The sequence below is a fragment of the Terrapene carolina genome, unplaced genomic scaffold (assembly GCF_002925995.2).
Source record: "Terrapene carolina triunguis isolate 2854851 unplaced genomic scaffold, T_m_triunguis-2.0 Scaffold102, whole genome shotgun sequence".
NCBI lineage: Eukaryota > Metazoa > Chordata > Testudines > Emydidae > Terrapene > Terrapene triunguis.
The window spans coordinates 1,835,578-1,849,271 of NW_020664453.1; the positions used below are offsets into that span (position 1 = coordinate 1,835,578).

The 13,694-nt window shown below is 43.1% G+C and overlaps 1 non-coding gene across 1 annotated transcript; it reads left to right on the forward strand.

Annotated features, from left to right (window-relative positions):
• Nucleotides 1-347: 347 nt before the first annotated feature.
• LOC112120576 lies at nucleotides 348-411 on the forward strand. Its single transcript, XR_002909205.1, has one exon. It is a non-coding gene; the product is annotated as a small nucleolar RNA Z39 (small nucleolar RNA).
• Nucleotides 412-13,694: the final 13,283 nt, after the last annotated feature.

Here is a 13,694-nt window from a genome sequence, read left to right on the forward strand (position 1 = left end):
GGAAACCTATATACTGTTTATGTCAGGCCAAACTTTGCCATCTTCCAGTAACACGGTACCAGACACCAAGCACAAAGAGCTGTCTGGAAGAGTGGTGATTGTACTTGAATCGGAGAGGCGATAGGCATGCCGAAGTACTGCAACCTTTCAATTGACCACGTAATGACCATGTTTTGCCTTACTCCTCTGATGCTGGGGCTTTCATTCTGCTATCTGGCACTGGATGGCCTTTGCCTCCCCCCACCAGGCTTCTATCAGCAGCCATGATGGGATCGTACAGTCATAGGGGTGCAGTGTCCTTGTCATTCCTCTGCCTTCCCTCTTCCCCAGCTCCTCCTGCTCCAGTGGTACAAATGATGTGAACACAACGGTATGAGAAAAGCAATGATACTGTAAATGCTTTCTGATGCACTTCAATTGAACAATTATCTTGGCTTGGTTCTTGAATGCACAATGGATAGATAGACATCCAACACAGGAACTACACAGGAGCCTTTTAAATCAAAATGAAGGTTTTTAGAATTCATTGGATGGTTTGATAGGGAAAAAATAACCTCAAGTGCTATTCTTTAAAAGCAAATGAAAGAACTTTAATTCTGGGATTTTGAAAAACGAGAAAGTCTTGGGGGGCTGCTTCACACAAAAATGACTTTGTATTAAGAAATGTTAGTTTCTTAAATTTAGCTCTTTAAAGGATGCAAAGGAATTGGAAATCTAAACACATAGCATATTCCTCCATTCAGCCCAACCAACTAAAATATTTGGCTTCCATTTGCAACTACCCCAATCAAAAAACAGTTAGGTTTGAAGGAAAGTAAGTTTGAAGTGAATGTTAAATTTATATTAGATACTTGTTAATTAGCTAGTAAATGAGTCACCCCCACAGACTGGCATATTCTGTGCCATTTAAAGCAAACATTGTTGTGTCAAATTAAACTGCGTCTGCAGCCAGAGAGTTGACTAAACAGTAACATTTCAAAGCTTAACTTATTCATATTTTTTTTTACTGTTAAAAAGGCCAAGACTAAAATACCCACCTAGGCATTCATAGTCAGGGAAGGAGGAAGAGAGACCTGTTAGCCTTTATGAAAGCTGCTTCCATTTATATGTGCATCCACCAAAGTGCTCTCTGGTTACTTATGATGAGCCATCCTTGTTTTTTCCTCATGCCTCACCCTTCTGTTTCTTGTTAGCATTCTCTCCTTTAATGGTTTTTCCACAAGAAAGCTGTTGACCTGGATAAATAAGTCCAAAACAACATTTTCACCAGATTTGGTAAAATGAAACTTGTGGGTGTTTACACCATAGTTAAAATGGTTCCTTGGCTTAATAAATATTAAAAAGGGAAGAAAGGGTGGGTCTTTCCAAAATTGCCCTGTTCTGTACACTCCCCTTGAAGTTCTGGTACTGGCCACTGTCGGAAACAGGATATTGGGCTAAATGGACCATTGGTCTGACACAGTATGGCCATGCTTATGTTCTTAAAAGCAAAGAAAAATTCTCTTTGTGGCATGGTAGCATCTGCCAACCTTCTAGGCCTACTTTGTCCACGTGTTAGATCCCTGACTCCCTTGTGGGCTACTGGGCTTGACCCACAAAAAGCATCCAATCACTCTTCTGCTTGGGATGGATCAGATATCTGAGGTACTACAACACATAGCTATCAATATTTGCATAGACAAATAAGCCCTGGTGTTTCTTAAGGGAAACTGACATATACAGGGATTCTAAGGTGGCTTGAATTCCCTGGTCCTTTTCCTGAAGGTTCTAGAAATTGGAGAAGTCTTTTGCGGATGAGGAAATAAAGAAATTGCTATTTGTTTGGCCAAATCCTTCCCCCAGGAACTCTCAAACAACCCAACTGGAGTTAAGGGAGAGGCTTGTCAGTAACCAAGGGCAAAGTCTGAGCTCTCATTTTTCCTGATGCTGAGACCTCAGTAAATGTTGTCACCACAAGCACATCAGAAACACGTGGCATGAGGGTCTCAGGGAAGGGTATCATCTTTCCACTTTCTTTGGGCCTAGATCTACAAGGCTAGAGCCGTGAGTAGAAGCAGGATGCCAGGTCTAAATTATCACCATTTGTGCAATGGCAAAATTAATGTGAAGCAAAACTTGTTGTGAAGTAGCTTGGATCAACTGATCAAATGTATCACAGGAAGCTAATTTATTTTAAAAACAAACTCAAGCAGAGAGAAAAAATCCAACTCTGCACAACTCAATTTTCTCCTTCTTTACTGCTAATGAAACATAATTTCCTTCTCTCCACTCCACAAAAATGACAATTTGAAACTGGACTTCCATAAATTCCATGTCACATCATTCTTCCTCCCCAATGTGATGGGGGTTGGTGGTATCTCTACAGCCTCCATTAGCAGCATAGTCTAGTGACTGGGGCAGTAGGCTAGCATTCAGGAAATCTAGACTCAATTCCTAGCTCTATCACTAGCCTGAGGTAGTCACTTGCCTCCTAGTGCCTCAGTTTCCCTGTCTGTAAAATGAGAATAATGATACTTGGCCTCCTTTGTTAAAGGTCTTTGAGAGCTATGAACCTAGGTATTATTATAGCGGTACTCCCTCTACCCCATCACATTGAGCTCTAATTGGCTCAGAAAAGCACAAATTTGTCTGCAGCTGTATTCCATGATCACTCATTTTTATATGAGCCCCGGGTCAAGAGTGCTTGTAGTGTCAAGGGTAAAAGTTAATTTTTCACTTGTGAGAGCCTAAATCAGGTCATTTAGTTTCCTTTGCATGCGGAGGAATATAGCATATGGAGCATACAGTTCAAAGAGGGCGCAGGATGAACTAATAATACAAGAAAAGCTCAGGCTTTAAGGTTTTGTCTTACAGTGTGAAACTGAATATGTGTCTCTTCAAGGAAGTAACAGCTTTCCATTTTTAAGTCAAGTTTGGCCAAAGGCAACTGCATCTTCTTAACACAGTTCGGTCATTCATCAATGTTTGTATTTCTGCTACGTTAAGCTTGGCAGCTCAGTTTGTTATATAATGATCACGTGGGCGGCTTCCTTCCCCCTCCATTGCCCCCTCCATATACACACACACACACACACTTTTATTTCCAATTTAATGTTAAAGAAGTAAAACACAAAAGAAAACACTACTGAATCTCATAATCAAAGTCTTTCAGGAAATGGTTTTGGAAGTTACATCACTGAATTGGAACCATAGACACAGCTGTCCCTTGAAATTTGCTCTTCACCTGATATTCAGGAGATATTTTCCTCTCCTTCATCTCTCTTACTTTCCAGCTCCCAGTTCTAATGTTTAATACAGGCAATAGCTTTGAAGCCTTTCCAAATGAAAATGCCAGAAGCACCCAGGTTTTCCAGGGAGCCTGCCAACTCCAGCAATCATTAATTTTATGTGCTAATTTTAAAGTTGATCGTTTTTGTGTCTTGAACTTCAAAGGTGAGTCCAGTGAATAATCTAGGATTTGCTAAAAAGTAGAAAATCATTTTTAAAATGTTTCTTTGCAAAAGAATATTATTTTTATTTCAAGGAATGCAGATTTCCCCTTTGTAGCCTATATAAATGTTGTTGAAGAGCTCCATGCCAAATACTTGTTTTGTCCCAAAGAAATCTTTAAACTGTGAAATAAATCAGACTGGGCTATAAAGTGTTTTCATTTGTTTCACTGGTGGCACTGCACTTTTAAAAGCGAAGTGTGCACATAATGTGTGTGCAATGCAATTATATTTTTCAGTTACAAAACACAATTTATTAGATTAACTAAAGTGACAGATTTCAGTTTGTTTCTATCAGATATTACACAGCCATTTGCCTGAAATTTCTAGGGCATAATTTTGACAGTTTTCCCACTCGTCGGCACATTAAAAACAGCTGTGGGTCTGGACAAATGACTTCAGCAGAACCTACTGAAAGTATCTTTTTTCCCCCTTCTGAGCCCAGCAGATGAAACTTGGAGTTCATTATGGTAGTTTAATTATGATTCAGTAAGGATGTCCTTCAGTGAAATCCGTGGCTCCATAAACAACATGTTCTGTCATATTAGATGTCTTCTATTTCAGTTTTAAAGTCACAAACCCATGTGCTTTTCATTTGAGTTGTTGGACCCCCTGCTAAACTTATAAACATAAAGGAATGGTAGCAAAGGACAATCAGCAGCTTGAAGTGTGTATAGTCTCATATTCTGGCTTGTGGAGGGAAGTTTACTGGTTTCGTAAAAGAGAACATTCAGAGCAAAATTGGGCTGATTTAGATGTTGGTATGAGATATAGTCTCAGTCTGATATGGGTTAGCAAATGTATAACAAATGCATTCGTCCTGAGTCTCTTACATTGTTTTAAAGTGAAAACAGCTGAAGGCTCTTGGCTTATTCTCCTTTGCAGCAGAAGCTTTGGGACACGTCAGAGAAAAGTTCTGCAGCACTGCAAGCAATTAAAATGGGTATTTTTTATGTTTGTTTTTTCCACTTTACCAAAGCCCAGAAACTAGGAGAGACAAAAGATTTTCAGGCAAATGGGAACAAAATCTTTCAACATATTTTAGCTTGTGTTAATTTTACTGTGGTTAAATGCATGAGGAGGTTTCTTCTTCCCCCACCCTCTCCTATTATTTGTCCACTAAAGAAATGTAAGTTCTTCCTTAATTTCTTCTCTTAGCTTTAGTGCTCTGTTGTGGCTTTTAGATTCTGACCCAATAAAACACTTAATCATGTGCTTAATTTAACCAGGTGACTTTCCCCATTGACTTCCAGGCCAATCTAGATGTTTACTAGCATTACCAGTTTCTACGGTTTATTTATTAACTCCAGTGAGTTTGAGTTCAGTACCCTATGAGACAAAAGTGCCATTATAATTGTTTATATAATATCTAGGGCCCTACCAAATTCATGGCCATGAAAAACACATCAGGGACCGTGAAATCTGGTCTCCCCCCATGAAATCTGGTGTTTTCTGTGCTTTTACCCTATACTAGCATTTCTCAACCTGGGGTCTGCAGACCCCTATGGGTTCCCGAGGTCACTTCAGGGGGTCCGCGGGCCCCACTGATCAACTCCTCCCCCTTCAGAGGCGCAGCAGGGCTAAGGCAGGCTCCCTGCCTGCCCTGGTTCTGCTCCACGCCCAGAAGCAGTGGCGGAACGGGGGGCGGGCCAGGGGGTCTCCACGCGCTGCCCCTGTCCCGAGGTCCAACTTCACAACTCCCATTGGCTGGGAGCTGTGGGGGGTGCCTGCGAGCAGGTGCAGCACGTGGAGACCCCCTGCCCCCCCCCCCCCCCCGCCTAGGAGCCGCTGCCAGAGAGATGTGCCAGTCGCTTTTGGGAGCTGCCCAAGGTAAGCATCACACCCCTCACCCTCTCCCACACCCCAACCCCCTACCCCAGCCCAGAACCTGCACCCCGTATCCAAACTCCCTCCCAGAGCCCGCATCCCGTCCCACACTCCAACCCCCTACCCCAGCCTGGTGAAAGTGAGTGAGGGTGGGGGAAAGCGACGAGGGAGTGAGAGAGCAGGGGGCTGGAAGAGGTGGGGCAGGGGTGGGGTCTTGGGGGAAGGGGTGGAGTGGAGGCAGGGCCTGAGGCTGAGCGGGGGGACTTGGAAGTCCCAGAAAAATTTTAAATCAAAATGGGGGTGCTCAGGTTGCTGAAGTTTGAGAACCATTGCCCTATACTATACAGATTTCACAGAGGAGACCAGCGTTTCCCAAATCAGGTATCCTGACCCAAAAGGGAGTTGCAGGGGGGTTACAATGTTATTTTAGAGGGGTCATGGTATTGCCAGATAGTGGCGGCTGCTGACTGAGGGCTCAGCTGAGCAGGAAGCAGCGCAGAAGTCAGGGTGGCAATGCCATACCAGGCCATCCTTACTTCTGCACTGCTGCTGGCAGCGGCACTGCCTTCAGAGCTGGGCTCTCAGCCAACAGCCACAGCTCTCCAGCAGCCCACCTCTGAAGGCAACGCCACCAGCAGCAGCAGCGCAGAAGTAAGGGCAGCAGTACCACACACCCCCTACAATAATCTTGCAACCCCGCACAACTCCTTTTTGGGTCAGGACCCCTACAATTATAACTTCATGAAATTTCAGCTTTAAATAGCTGAAATCATGAAATTTACAATTTTAAAAAGTCCTATGACCATGAAATTGACCAAAATGGACCATGAATTTGGTAGGGCCCTAATTATATCACATGCAATATGTTGCAATATACGGTGGACAGCTAGCACATTAAAATGCTTCCGTAATATGATTCTCTTTCTGTTGTGAATACAGATGGATAGATACCCGAAGAAAGTATCTGTGAACATTTGTTTGAATAAATACCAGGAATTCACTTTGAATGTGCATCACTCTTCTTTGATGAACACTTCTTTTTCTCAAGCATGTTTGCGAAAAGTGAAGGTCTTGTGAATAGTCATGCAACTCTATGTTCACAAGAAGTTTCATGCCCACATAGAGTTCACATAGCTGTCTTGCAATCTCGTTGGTTTCCTTTCACCTGCATATTACAATTTCAAATACCCAATCCGGGAGCAGAAAGAATGCCAGGTGATACAGAAACTTACCAGGAAAAACAAATAGTCAAACGTAGTTGACGAGAAGCGATTATGTGAATGAACCTCAGTCTACAGGAATGTCAAATGTCAAATAATTCGAGTGACAAACAAATTAATCAGAATCAAATACAATTTGTAGATAAGTCCCAAACAAAAATAGTGGAAATTCCGGCTGAAATTTTCAGCAAGTCCTACTGATTTCTGTTGACGACTAGGTTTAGGAAAAAAAGCAATGAGTCAATTGAGCCACTAGTTCCTGGGATACTGATTCTCCAAGAGAGGCTAGTGGAAACCAAAAGTGACAATTAAGGATACTGGTATTTATTATTTGTATTGTGGTAGCACCTAGGAGCCCTAGTCATGGGCCAAGACCCCACTGTGCCAGGCACTGTACAAGTGCAGAACAAAAGCCCCCAGGAGCTTATAGTCTGAGTACATTGGAATTTGCATGTGAACCACAGGTACTTTCTATTTCTCCTGCTGACACAGACATTGTGAGCAATTAGTAATCTGTACTCAGTACACTGAACGTGTACTAGGCTGACAACTTTATCTTAAGTATTGCACTCACTAGCTGGGCTTCCTTGGCCTGTAGGGTGGCAAGAAAAAAAAAAAAAGAACTACCAGATTAATCAGGTGCCTTGCATTTGCCTCCAAAGGCTTGATAAGCAGCTAATTTGTCCCATATGCAGCCCAGCCATTAAGACTGGCAAGGATGGTCTCTTCACACATGTGCTTTCCATTTCTTCTCCTTTGGGATGCTGTTCCAGCTGGTAAGCAGGCAACCAGCAAGCTGATGCAATCTGACATCTCCACTGCTAGCATACGCGTCTCGCTTCAGCATGGAATCAGAGAGGCAATAAGACAATAAATGGGGATAGGATTCAGACACACAGTGAGGCCTGGCTCATGCCTCTAAGGGTCTGAGACACAGCAAAAACAAATGTATGGTTCTGCAGGTGAACAGTGAGGCAGAGTCCACTGAAAGGGGAGGGGGAGTGATCAGAAAGAGTCATCTAATCCTTCCAGAGAGCCCGAGAAAGAGAGACAGACATAAAACTCCTCCAAAAGGCCAGGTGTTAGTACCACAAAGCCAAACAATGACGACATCCCCTGCAGCAGCATGAGAATTTGTTACTTGCCAAGTTGCTGGATACATACTCTCTAGTTTCAGAATCCCATTTAGGGTATTTAGGCTGTAAAATCCTTCCAGACCATATAGGTTCCAAGGGTGTTACTCTAGAGGGGTTTGGGATGTGCTATATCTTTCCATTATTGGCATCCTACACACTAGGATTTTCAGATTTGGGGGAGAGGATGTCTTAAAGATATCGATGTGCAGGAAAATATTTCCTTTCTATATCAACAGATGGATAATATAGAGTCCATTGTTCAGTGTAAACAGGGAGGTCGGCAGGATGGAGACCTGCCAGGGGTAATGTCTTTCACAGCAGCTTTCAATGTTTAGGTGTAGACCAACACTAGCCCTACCATGGATGCACAAGGTGGGGAAAAGGATCAAGGGACTTTCCTCTCTTGCACATAAACCAGCCACAATCCCAATCTTTGAGTTCCCTGACTCAATGAAAGATTTGCCATTGACTTCAACGGAAGGAGGCTTGATTCTCTCCCCACAGGATAAGTGCAAATCCCATTGTCTTCCTCATATCCTGTGGTGGGAGAACTGGGCACCTCATCTATAGCACGTGAGAGAGAGAGAGAGAGAGTATATTATGTAACGCAGAGCAAAGGGGTGTCATTGCTACATAATATTATTTAAAACATGCTCTCTGTACTGTGTCGTTACTGAAATGAGGGATAGATGGGATTATAAAAAAGCCTTTTTTTTCCTTTTGTCCTTGGATTTGTAGTGTGTCCCAAGCTGTTGGAAGCGTCTCAAATTAAAGCGCTAAGATTTGCTGCTGAAGTAACTATCAGCTTTATGGAACTTGCCTGTGCTGATATCAGCTCAATCAGAACTAAACTCCTGAAGACCAGCCCACCGTGTCCTGGGCCCAGGGTAAACCAAGCACTGAATTTTCTGGGGGTGGTCACATTGCCATTTGCTCTGAGGGGCACTAAAATGTTGCCTAAAAATCCAGAACAAGAACAGTGGTTGACATTCCTCTGGCATGATAGAACAAAGGCAAAGCCTGTTTGTGCAGGAGACAGACCTTTCTTGGGGTGGTCCAAAGCTCTGGAAAGAAATCTCATGGGATTTAAGAACCACCATAAAAATCAGCATCTTTTGTTCCAAGTGCAAAGCGCGCTTTGTCAACCTGGCCTTCAGTAACATAAACACATAGTGCATTGCACTTCCAAAAAGAAAATGTCCACATGCAATTCCACCATCCCCCAGGGAGACAAAGAAAGAAAGGAAGGAAAGACCTATAGGGTACAGATGCTACACTTCTAGGTTGAAAATGCAAAGGGGTTTAAGGGATTTAGGCACCCAACTCCTGTTGACTTTCAATGGGAATTTGGAGCTAACTCCCCTAGGCCAGTTTGAAAATCTGCGCCGTAGCTTACTGCACTAGTGGAAGGCATTCAAGATGCCACAATGATGAGCACAGTAGAAGAACCTGAACAGGACAAAGTAGAACAGAAATATTCTCCAACAGCAGGACACACAACTCTTACGGACTTCAATGGAACTAACACATCTCCTCTGGTTTGAAAAGAGGAATCCCAACATCCTCCTCTACCAACTACAAGCATAGCATTAATTTCAAATGATAATTCCCCCTTAACCTGCTACCATTGAATTGGATAATGGCATTAATATAGATCTGTAGATAACAAAAGGAATGTTACGGATGCAATGCCAGAGTCTTCCAACTTCTACTACAGCTGTTGCTATACTATGATATGTTCCTTATGCTCGTCGTTTCCTGGACTCCAGTTACTTGAGCTCCACTTCTATGAGCAGGGGCATTGTTTTAAAGAGTGACTTTCCCATTGTAGAATAACATCTTTAACACTCTAATGCACAATGGGATTTAGTTGGCTCAAGTCCCTTCTCCTGCTGCTTGATTCTGAAATGAGATCATAATCCAGTGCTTGTGACATTGTGGTCTGGTGCCATAGAATGGATGTGATGTCATAAACTCAGTATTGTGCCTGCACTATAGGTAGGGCCCTACCAAATTCACAGCCATGAAAAACGCATCACGGACCATGAAATCTGGTCCTTTGTGTGCTTTTACCCTATGCTATACAGATTTCACGGGGGAGACCAGCGTTTCTCAAATTGGGGGTCCTGACCCAAAAGGGAGTTGCAGGGGGGGTCACAAGGTTATTTTAGGAGGGTCGTGGTATTGCCACCCTTACTTCTGCGCTGCCTTCAGAGCTGGGCTGCTGGCGAGTGGCATCTGCTGACTGAGGGCCCAGCTCTGCAGGCAGCAGCGCAGAAGTAAGGGTGGCAATACCATACCATGCCATCCTTACTTCTGTTCTGCTGCTGGCGGTGGCTCTGCCTTCAGAGCTGGTCTCCTGGCCAGCAGCCACCGCTACTGTCCAGCTGCCCAGCTCTGAAGGCAGTGCCACCATCAGCAGCAGTGCAGAATAAGTGTAACAGTACCGTAACTCCCCCTACAATAACACTAAGACCCCTACAACACACACACACACACACAACTCCTTTTTGGGTCAGGACCCCTACAATTAAACACCATGGAATTTCAGATTTAAATAGCTGAAATCTTGAAATTTACAATTTTTAAAATCTTATGACCATGAAATTGACCAAAATGGACCGTGAATTTGGTAGGGCCCTAACTAGAGAGAGAGCAGATGAACTAGGAAAACTCAAGTATCTTCAAATAATAATGAGCAACGGTGATTAAAAAAAGGTAAATGGATTTCCACTTAAAGATTGAGGGTGTATTCACCCCCACTTACACACATGGTGGATGCAACGTGTAACCTCTGCACCACTGTTCTGGGCTTGGCAAATTCACTTTTGGGGTGTTTTCACTGCCACTGTCCCTTGAGCCATGTGCCAAGAATGGGCAGCTTTGAATTCCAGTCACAGCCAGGTGTTTATAGGAGATCCCTTGACACAGGCTGCCTAAGAGATGGGCTGAATGTGTGAAGTTTATAGGTACCTGGCCACACCCTCTCCTCACCACACATTTTCTATGCCAGCCTGTATCTGGCCCCGCTGGCAAGATGAGGACTATAGGTGCCATGTGCTGCCAATAAACAACCTCTGCTGTGGAATTCTAGACTGTGGAGATACTGCCTGGCTCCTGTTCATGGAAGATCAGGAGTGGATTAAGCCATGAGCTATAAAAGGTGTACAATAGAAAGATCTACCCCTGCTCCCATAGAAATCAATGGACAGTCCCAGTTCACTCAAGAATTTGAATGGGAGCAGGATACATAGATAACTAGTGAGCCAGTGCAAAAACAAACCAACCAACCATTTCAATGGTCCTAAGAAAGGCAAACTGAGATCTTTACATTGTGTTCTCATTACGCGTCCCACCCCCTGTTCTCCGCTGCTTTAACCTTCGGTTGTTGCTGTTGGAATCCTCTTTATTCTGCTCCACTTGTCGCTCTTTTTATTTTTATGAGAGACACTTTGGCAGAAGACTTATCAAAATGCTCTAAGCTTGTCAACAAGTGCTGTTAAGCGACGAGTTGAGGCAGAATGCGTAAGTGGAGAAAGGGCATGGGAAAATATGTGATGTAAAAGAATGCTGTACGTTGAAGAAAGGCAATAGAATAATAAGGGTAGGATCCTGGTCATAAATTACTTGCACTGTTATAAAAGTGGGTTCCTACTGTTAAGCCATGCCTATCTGTGCGTACTTCTTTTAAAAGTGCTGAAAAGAACTATGCAGGAGGGCAGATCCTCAGCTGAAGGGAACCGGCATCGCCCCATCAGAACCAATGGAGCTTACACCAGCTAGCCCTATGACTAATGCAACTAGCTAAAGAGCTTGCTCCTATTTATTGCATTTTAGCCTCCAAAAGCGGTCACATTTTTGGGCTCAGAATAACTATAAATTAAAGAGCAGAGCCTTAGGTGGTGTAAATCAACATTACTCCATTGCAGCTTTGCTGATTTACACCCTATTTTCCCCCTCTGCACTAACATTAAATGTGAGGATATCCAAGTGGCCCGCTCATTCAGCAATGCGCAAGTCTGATCCAGACTATTCATTACAGTGCTAAAAGAGTGCCCCTTAGCTCTCCCCCTCTTTGAAGTTTCATAGAGGACGTTTGCTTACATAAGCTAAAGAAAGAGGGGTTTAAGGGTGACCCCAACATGGACTAGTGGTCTCCACTTTCATAAGCGTATGAGAAGAAAAATAAATCACTGAAAAAACAGCATAAGCCAAGACTTACAGTGTGATTACTTAATTAGGTGTAAGGTTACATCGCAGGTCATGTTATGCTGTACTAGAAGGGTTAGAATTCAGCAGGTTTAGGTCAAACAAAATAAATCAGAAGTTCCATAGTAAGGTGAAAATAAAACACTATCCCTCCCACCTACCAAATTGCATGTGGAACAGCAGCAAGCAAGTATCCTGTAGACCAAGGAAAAATATATGAGCTGGTAGGGGTTAGCACCTCGGCTTTAATTTCTGATATGTCTCTTTGGAGATTATAGTGTGTGGAAGTAACCTGAGTCAGGCTGGTTCAGGTCAGGGCTAATGGTCAAAAGGTGCTAATCAACCTCATTTAATTCCATAATGCACTACTACCTGGATGAGGAGCTCCAGCCACAGGGCAAATCATGAGCAAATCATTTGCATGAGCAAATCAATGGGAACAAGGTCAAAACTCAAAGGAGGTGAAAGGGTGGCTAGCCCAGACATGCACATCACATTAAATGCAGCTGCACTGGCTCACATCAGCCGGGAGGAAGCTTTTGGTGGCTCAGTAGCTACTGGCTATGGTTAGAGCTGTGAGACGAAAACTTGGAAGAATGTGAGACAAAGGAATGAGAACTTTAGCAAGAAAAGCTAAAAAGAATATGATAGAATGCATTGATCACACCTTTAACCAGCTCCAGACAAACAGCTACAAGGGCTTTGCAAGGATTATCCCAGTACTGGCTTTGTGTCATTAATCGTGACTCTATGCTCTTGGGGCCAGGGGCTGTCTTTACATGTCTGTACGGCACCCAGCACAACTGATCAGTGACTGGAGCCCCTTGGTGCTACTGGTATACCAATAATAAACATATAAATCAGATTCAGTCCTGGTGTCAGCAAGTGCCACTTCATTAGGCTGAATGTAATGCTCTATCTTTCATGGGCTGTTTAGCCTCAGGGAGCATTTTATGGCCAAAATAACATGAGCCTTATGGACAAGGGATGACACCAGTAGTGTTGTATAGAAATCTAATAGGAGTCTATAGAAATTACTCTACGAGACCATAGAATCTGATAGCGAATGCTCCCCTTTATAAACGATTTTTGAGCCATTTTGTAGAATTGCTAGGATGTAAATTATTCTCTATTAAATTCTATAGGACTTCTCCGTTAGGGGAAATCCGGTCTTCTCATGGTATCACCACTTGAAATGACACAAGACCACTAGATTTCATTTTATCGGCCCTATAGATGTCTCCCCAAACCATTAAATATATACATATACATAAAAACACCCATACACCCCAATTCAGTTCTGATGTAAGGGGGTGCAGCACCTCTGAAGACAACAGAGTGAACATGAGACCCAGCTACTTAAAAAAATATATATGAGTACTAGAACCCACCTGACAGTTAGACAAATCAGAAAGAAAGGCGAAATTGAGAACTTCTGCCCATATTCTACCCACAATCTTTAGGGTTTTTACATGCTAATGCAAGGTTGCTTCGAATTCCTGCCTAATAATGTTATTCTGTAACCCTGCCATCCTCTAACAGGGCTGTGAAGGTCTATGCCAGAAGGAAGTTTCTCAGTGTCATGAAACACAGGAGGAAAACAGTCATAGTAAGAAAACCCCTTGTAGCATTGCTCTCTATCAAAGGGCTTGGTGTGGGGCAACTCTCAGTATGTTGCAGATTTGTTCAGTACGAGTTAGTTAAGGAAACGTATAGGTATTATTTTCCATAGTAGATGCAAAGACTGTATATATATAGACATAAAAAGTGTGTGTGTGTGTGTGTGTGTGTGTGTGTGTGTGTGTGTGTGTGTG